Source organism: Arvicanthis niloticus, chromosome 7 (assembly GCF_011762505.2).
Source record: "Arvicanthis niloticus isolate mArvNil1 chromosome 7, mArvNil1.pat.X, whole genome shotgun sequence".
In the NCBI taxonomy this organism is placed as follows: domain Eukaryota; kingdom Metazoa; phylum Chordata; class Mammalia; order Rodentia; family Muridae; genus Arvicanthis; species Arvicanthis niloticus.
The window spans coordinates 24,267,867-24,276,848 of record NC_047664.1 but is presented as its reverse complement, the minus strand read 5'-3'; the positions used below and the strand labels follow the sequence as shown (position 1 = coordinate 24,276,848).

General features: G+C 36.9%; 1 pseudogene; it reads right to left on the bottom strand.

Annotated features, from left to right (window-relative positions):
- Positions 1 to 671: 671 nt before the first annotated feature.
- LOC117712788 (ferritin light chain 1-like) lies at positions 672 to 1,226 on the bottom strand (annotated as a pseudogene).
- Between the last annotated feature and the right edge of the window lie 7,756 nt (positions 1,227 to 8,982).

Here is an 8,982-nt window from a genome sequence, read left to right as displayed (position 1 = left end):
TATCTAGCATTCAGGTCTAGAAGAGGTACCAGAGCATACTGATAGACTGGACAAGATATACTTTTCCCTTTCGGAGACAACACGGTGCCTTAAACTTCATTCTAATCTCTTACTCTAGGTCTTCTTGCCTCGGCTTTCCTACTGAGATTACAGATGTGGGCTATACTTTACCTGGAAGACAGTGCTGAAAAATTTTCAGTTCAGTCTGTTTTTGATGGTTGTGGTTTTTCTAATGCTAGAGACTGAACTATTAGGCGACTGTTCTGTCACTGAGCTACATTCTCAACCTTGGACAATATTTTAAAAAATTAAACGTAATGAGAAAGACTCTTGAACTAAACATTATCTATTAAGTTATGAAGCTGAATGTAATTTACAAATCGATTTTCATCATTATCAATAGGATCTCAAATCAACTATTTTCAGATATATCTATATCTATATCTATATCTATATCTATATCTATATCTATATCTATATCTATATCTATATCTATATCTATATCTATATAAAATTTTTGTTTCAAAAAGCTTTATTTTTACTTGATCCAAGACTTGGGAAAGGCTCTAAGGTAGTTACAAAGCTGCCTAGTGCTTTGAGAGGTTCATTCAGGTGGAGGTCCAGAGGCTGGTGCAGGGCAGAGGAGGGAGGCCCTTGGAAGATGATACTTGTTAGTCATGCTTAAAGAGTGAGCCACTTAAATAGATACTTGTCCAGAGATACTGGGGCACACCACCAGTCTGCGCTGGCTCTGGATCTGCTAGCCTATGGAGGTTGGTCAGATTGTTATCCATCTTCTTGATGAGCTTCACATCCTCATCCAGGAAGTGGTTTTCCAGGAAGTGACAGAGATGAGGGTCTATGCAGATATCACCCATGGAATGAAGATGTAAGAGGGCCTTGTTCAGGTTCCTCTCCAGGGTCGAGGAAGCTTCCATGGCCTCGCGAGTTCTGCCCCACTTATCTTGAGATGGTTTCTGCACATCCTGGAAGATTTCTCTGGCCCCGGATTCATTCTGCAACCTGAGGAGACACTGATTGCCCTCCTGCTTCTCCTCAGCTGCTTCACTAAGGAAGAAGTGGCTATGCCCTCCAGAGTCATGTCACCTAGATCAAAATAGTAGATGTATCCAGAGATGTAGATGTAGGAGGCCCACAGGTACAAGTTGACCCGGCCGTTCACAACAGCCTTCTAATTTTGAGGAATCTGAGAGGTCATGGCTGATCCGGAGTATGGAGCTAACTGCAAAGAAAAGATGTTGGCTGGTTCTAGGAGCCAAAGGCGATGAGATGGTCACGGAGGCTGCTGTGACTGAAGAGACTGGAAGGCAGCTGGAAACTAACAAAGAAGGAGTCCCTGGGTCTGTTCTGTCCAAACACTGTTGAAGCAATACATAGATCTACAGGACATCCAAGATGGTGCCTATTTTCATAATTTTTATTAATACAAGTATTGATGTTAGAAAACTTAAAGCACCCTCAGAATTTTCTTTGGAATATAAAGCACCAATACTTGGAAACTGGGTTACGTTACTAGAAGAAAACAGAAGACAATAACACTTTTGTGTAGACTAGGAAGCAGAGAGAGAGAATTAAGTTATAAAGGTTTCAAAGCAGACTGAACTGAATTGGCTGGACTATCTAACTGTTTTGACAAATGTTTTACTGCCTATTCAGAATTTTGAATGACTTGGCCAAATAGTTATTTTGGCATTTTCTGCTACCAAAAGACGTATCCACAATGCTGGTTATGCAGTGGCCTTGTTTGCTTAAATTTCTGAAAGGCTTCATTTTGAAAGGTGTGCTCCAAATGAAGAGGCTTGTTTTTGAAACACTACATTTTTTTCAATTCTTTGAAAGGTTTGTACATTTATTCAGTATACAGTGATGACATTCATTCTCCATTATCTTTCTCCAGCCCTTCCTGTCCCCCCCCCCCCGTAGAATATTAGGGACCATCTGAGGCTATTGAGTTATAATTTCAGGAAAAGTACATCTACTGGAACATTTGAAATTAACTGCCACACTGACAAAAGATGACACCCTCTCCTAGCATCTATTAATGGATAAGAGCTCAGTGTGAGCCCGCAGTTTCATGATGTGCTTTGTTTTGTCATAGTTACCCAGATGGCCATAGCTACAGTGAGTTCATGACTGCAATGGCCATTTTATGTCCTGAAAAAACATCACCACTACTCCAAAAGCTCTGGCTCTCACTTTCGTTCCACTCTTCTTCTGTCCTGTTCCCTGATCCTTGGATAGAGCAATATAGATGTCCCAGTTAGCAACCAGCACACTGCCACAACTCATTCTCAGCACATGGACCCGTTGTTGATCTCAGCATTACTTCTAATTTAGGCAGTCCTCAAACTCGAGATCTGTCTGGATCCTCCCTGTGTGTTTTACCATGCAGAAAGTAGCACAATTGTCCTTAGGTTGGCCAGACTTCTGTAGGAAACTGCCATTAAGACCATTGGCTCAACAGTCTCAAGTTGCTCCATCAGTATGTGTGATTTTCTCTCTCTCCTTTTTGAAAGTTACTTTAATTTTTTATAGTCTGGTCATTACCCCGCTCCCAGGTTCCCTCCCACAGATCCTAATCCAACCCCTCCTCCCCCTGTCTTCAAGAGGATGTACTCTGTTCCAACCAGGCCTCCCCACTCCCTGGGGCCTCAAGTCTCTAGAGGGTTAGGCACATCTTCTCCCACTGAGGCCAGACCAGGAAGTCCTCTTCTGTATATGTGTTGGGGGCCTTGGACCAGCTAGTGTATGCTGCCTGGTTGTTGGCTCAGTGTCTGAGAGATCTCAGCGGTCGGTCTGGGTTAGTTGAGATTGCTGGTCTTCCTATGGGGTTGCCATCCTCATCACAGCCTCTTTCAGCCTTTCCCTAATTCAACCACAGGGGTTTCCAGCTTCAGTCGAACCGTTGGGTGTAAGTATCTGTGTCTGTCTCAGTCAGCTGCTTGTTGGGACTTTTGAAAGACACTCCAAGGCCTAATACCATTACTGATGCTATGGTGTGATTGTTCTCTTTGTTTGAGGTAAATAGAAACAGATTCCCCTGGAAAAATACTATAGCTCTTACACACAAACCTATGTATGAAACCATGCTTCTATTTCATGGTTCTATCTTTTGAGGCAGTACTAAACTTGGGATTCTGTCAAATATATTTTTGGCATTTATTGAAATTGTATTATATAGTTCTCCATTTACTTGTTAATATCTTTATTTTATTAAAGATTTTCTAATATTATTGAATCACCATAATTATTAAGGGTTCCTTACTTGAATACTAGGGATGAATGTTTTGAAATAGTGCTGACTAATATTATACCTCATTTCAATTATATTAAATTATTGTTCAAAATCTCTTCATGTATCCCACATTGTTTCTTTAATATGTACAATACAATGTTGATCCAACTACATTATGTCTCATTCCCTCAATAAAATCAATTGTGAATTGCAATTAAAATAAGTATTATGCCGTTAGTTAAACTCAAACCTTCCTGACAATGAATATCCTGACTTTAATAAGAACAAATTATTTATAATGTCTTCTATTTTTCTTTCTCACACAAATTGAAACTAAATGTGTATCTTTCAAGGTCGCTGTTTCTAAAATAAAATGGATCAATGTAATAATTAAGAGTCTCCTAAACACAAAAGTATCCTTTTAGCCCATATTGTGGTAGGGACATCCCAACTGTACACTTTCTATGGATGTATAATACATCAATAAAATGATTAGCATATTCCCAGGAACGCCACTGTGGAATGTTATCAAGGATAATCTTTGACCTCAAGATGTACAAAAGGATCTGGGTTCAGGCTCAAAGGCAGAGTGTGCCTGCAGTCTAAGTTACTTGTGTGAGGAAAAGAATCTGATCTACTCTGGTATCCTGTGGTGTCTAGTGGGGCTACTGCTGTTGGATTACAAGGTAAATTTATTTTAAGTCTTTTTATGTATGTGTAGAGCTATAGTTTAGGAAGCTCCTACAGTTACAAATTTCCATATGCCTTTCCTGAAAGTCTTTAGTGATGTTTATCCCAACCAATTTCCCTTTTCTACCCTGTCCTCCCATCTCTCATGCCAATTTATCTGTTCTACTCTTCAACAACTAGGAGGAATGGTTTCCCCATAAATGTTTCTTACTTAAGTGCTACTACAACTTAAAAGTTATGTTAGGGTCTCTGCCTCATTCTTTGGTTGTTCTTTCCATCAGCTGCTTCCTAGTCAGTATTGATGATTTTCCTGTATTGAACAGGACTTGAACTATATTGAGATAGATTAGTATTTTGAACTCTGTCTGTATGTCAGATCTACTCTGATCTTAACCTTAGCTGTTTCTGATTACTACAACTCTTTGCCTTCTCCACCCCTTTTTACTGCCAAGCTACAACAAGGACAGCACAGTAAATGGGATCGCCATATATTATTTAGTTGCAGGCAATTTTCAAATAAGAAAACATAGAGAAATACAAAAGGAATTGATGCTTTTTCTTTGTGGTGATTAAATAGCTGTCATGAATCCCTCACTAACATATAAGAAAATAAAGTACAAGAGTGGAATGATAATATTAAAAAATTACCTAAGGACTATGGTGAAGAAACCGAACATCAGCTGTACCGGGAGAAAGTATTGCTGACTGTAAACCAGTTAACTTGTGCTCACTTAAGTAAACTACTGATAAGCCCCAGCTCTTAGGAGGAAGTGCCCACAACCGACTGAACTGGCTCTATAGGCAGTAGAGTACTGACACCCTAGATGTCAGATGACTGTTCCCCTGTGGTAAGAAAGGCACATATATGTGTTTTCTTCTGTAAGTATTTTGTATGTAGTATAGTTACTTATAAATATTATACTTGCTCTTTTTACAAAAAGAATGATTACATCCCTCATTGAAAGCCAATTTAATATTGCTACTTAAACAAGATTTTTAAATTGTCAACAACAAATTCCTGCTTTCATGCTTGATATATGGTATTAGTTTTATGGGTGTGATTTCAGAGGCTTCAGTACGCATTGGAAAATTCTAGTTGTTAGTCAGTAGGAGAGTGGCCAACCTATCTACGTCAGTATAGGGGAAGGTGTTCTTCATGATTCCCAGAGCTTCCAATAGAATTGTGTTCTATTGACTCATAGTGGTGACTGATTTAATAATGCCTTGGTTTGACTTCCTAGTACCACTTCCTCTCCCCTTTAGGTTTCCTGTGATCTTTATGCTCAAACTCTTCTTGTGAGATTGCTTCTGAAAAAAAGCAAACTATAGCCTTAGATATATTTGTTTGAAATACATTGGCAGAAAAATAGATTAGAAAGCCATGGATGTAAAGGGCAATCCCTTGGTGGGGGGATGTAGGAGCAGTTTTGATGCTAAGGTCCTGTTCCCCAACTGGTTCTTGATTTGTCAGTAAAGAAAGCCATGGGCCAATTGCTGAGCAGAAGGTACAGGCTGGACTTCTGGGTCTCTGAAAAAGGAAGGGAGACAGAAATAAGGACAAGAGGTTTTCTAGACTTCTGATGGAGTAAAGTTGACCAGATATGTGAGGTCTTGGTAGAGTGGCGGCCTGTGGCCACTCCTACAGCCAAGTGGTCAGGGATGTAATTCGCAACTAAAGTTTAGGGCAGGTGGGAGGAACAGAGGTAAGAATATTAATAAGGGCATGCTTTGCCAGGCTGGAGATAGTAGCACAAAGCAATTATGTCCAAAGGCAAGTTGAAAAGGAACAACTCTGTGTGTGTGTGTGTGTGTGTGTGTGTGTGTGTGTGTGTGTGTGTGTACCTTTTATTCATGAATTTAAGGGAAGCAGGGTAGGGGCTGGTAGCACAGTCTGTTACCAGATCTTAGGCAGGATATTGAAAAACTACATGCAACAGGGAGAAACTAAGAGATGAGGACATAATGACCAGTCTGGGAAGAACAGAAGTCAGGGAAGGTCCCAAAGGAGCTGAGGAATAATAGGTAGAGAATTAGAGGGGCAGTTTTAAGAGAGAGCTTTAAACAAAAATGACTAAAGACTTTTAATGCTCAAACATTAATAAAATGAATACAGCAAAAAAATAAACTTAGAAATGTAAGAGTTAAAAAAAATGTAAGTCTTAGGATGAATTGCTAGTCACATAATGTTGCCAGAAGAGTAACATGGCTTTGGATCCAGAGGCCAAGAAGTGAGATGCACTTTGCCAGGGTCTGAATAAGAGCACTCATAGAAATCACAGGAAGTTCTTATCTGCTATTTAAATAATTCTCTATTTAGGAAAAATGATGGATTGATTTCTATCTCTCTAGTTTCATCTTAACATTGAGTAAAATAAAAAGTATCAGCTGGGCAAAACTTAAAACAAAGTTCCTTTAATATTTTCTACTAGCTGTCTCTGTCTTTTTAATACCAAACTGTATGAGCATAGTTTTGTTCTATTTAACTCTTTTTTTCTGGCTATCAAGTTGGATTGTAATAGGATTCTAAACTATAAAATTCACACAAGTTCTCAGATTCTTGTTTTTCTCCTAGATTCATATGCTACCTTGTATGACAATTTCTAATATGTTGTATTCAAAATGCTAATTTTATCAGTCCTATAAAAGTATAGAATGTTATGTTTGAGGTTCATTTTGTCCATCTTAAAATGACATCTGAGTCACATAACCACAGCAGATGTTCTTGAAACCTGAAGTAAATACTAAATATGTTCACTATTGGAACTGAATCATACTTAATATGCAATAACTACTGGACTCATGGTTTCAGGGTTTTCTTAGCAAGTTGAATCACTGGTTGCTTCCACATCCATTTCTGTTGCAGAAACTAAAAGTATGTTGAGAAAAATTATTGTAGAAATACTTAAATTCTGAAATTTTACCCACCATGATGCTTAATGTGGCTAATGTGATCATGGGTGAAGAAATTATTAAAAGTTGAATTTTGAATGCTATATTACGGTTTGAAACTGTTAGTAGTGCTAAAGTATATTTCTCTATACATGTTAGAAACAATTGACCACTTTGATTCTGGGCCTTGCTAGTGAAATATACATCCAAGGAGAGTTTGATTGTAGGCTCTGCCTCTGACTAGAAAGTGTCATAACAATTCCAAGAAGTTTGCATAGTAAATTGTCCATCAGTCATTCTAACATTTTAATAACGTAAGACCTGTATTTTAAAGTGTTTAAAATTTCATATAGAATTGGATTTTAAACTGTTTGTAAAATGAACCATTTCTGAGTTTAGTAAAGTAACTGAATATTATTAGAATTTTTCTCTCATGTTGTGTGTATTTGTGTATATATATATATATATATATATATATATATATATATATGTATGCATTATTCTCTAACTTGTGTCAAGTTGACACACAAAACCATCCACTACAGATAGATAGATACTATCATAATACAATGACTATGTAAAACTCCTACAGCCTAACTAATTCACAGGGGGCAATATGCCTTTAGTCACCTCTGCTAGAACCCACATTTGCTCTGACACTACTGTGGCATGGTAGTGAGATAGTGGATGGTGGAGTTTATCCTGTGATTTGCAGGGAAGCTGAATGCCAGTAACAGTATTCTCAATGAAATAATATTAACTTTACATTCTAAACAACCATAGCCTATATATATCTACCTGCCATTTATAGGGCTTAGGAATTACTGTGTATATTGGCAATTTGCTATGAAATAAATTTCAAGTTACACATTTGAACTGATATATGGAAGGGATTAAAATTATTTGTTCTATATATCTTGGTAAATAAAATTAGCACCTCCAAAAGCTTGAGAATTCTTTAGGAAATGGAATTCCCGGTCACATTTAGAATTGTCATTTATGAATGAAGTCTGGAGAATATACTCAAATTTTAAGTAAGAGAATCTTTCAAATCATTCTTCAATGAGCTAGGAAGAGCAATTACTATGTTTTGACACATTTTATGATTTAAACTACCACTTCGGTATCTTTCCCAAAATACCATCTAGTAGCAACTAAAATAACATTTCTCTTATTATTCAGGTATTTAAAAACGTCTCTATAATTCTTTCTTAAATTTTTTATAGCTACCTCACTATTTTCTTGATTTATTCTTCAAATAAACTCCCTTTTCACTTAGCAAAGTTTGAGTGAGAAAATTTTATATCATAATTGTAAAAAAAAGCCATATTCAACATTGATAAATAGAACATTATTGGGAAAAGAAAATCAGTTTTATTAATTCTGGCTAATCAATTTTATTAATTCTGGCTAAATTCTAGTCCTTTACAGAAAAATCATTAAAAAAAAGTCAGTTGGCTGGAGAAACCATTATTGTGTGCCTGCATTAAACTAAAGCTTTCTCTTTAAGAGAGAAGTTTTGTCAGGGATATAGAGCCCTCAGATCTCATGGAAGCTGTCTTACCTGCAGCCTGCCTCCAGCAATTGGAAGCTCATTACAACTAGTTATATCTCTTGTCATTACCCTATCCACATTTTTCAACTTGGTAACTGTTTTTTATGTTACTATAATTTAAACAACTTGCTATGTTTGTAGGCATTATAGTTAGAATAACTATGAATATGACCATCTATCTCAATGATAATAGTTATATGAAGAGTGTAAATAGATACTTTCTTGGCCTTTAAAAACAGCCTTATACAGAGTGTTGACTGTAGAGTTATTTTATTTTCTCTGTAGTTTTGGAGATTTTTATAGGAACATATGGGGTTAAAAACTTTACCTACATGTCTACAAACCCCATACAACTTTGAATCTTGAATTTCTTGTAAAGTCACAGGTTAAAAGAAAACAGAAAATACTGTGGGGAATTTAATAAAGTTACTATGTTTTCTTAGATTTATTTATTTATTCATTCATTTATTTATTTATCTTAGATTCTGTCCTCCTAGTGTTCTGTTTCATGAAAAATCACAAAACTCCAACTAAAAGGACAATAATCCTTGCAGGAGCTGACATGTACTGATTAATGGATATTGTACTCATG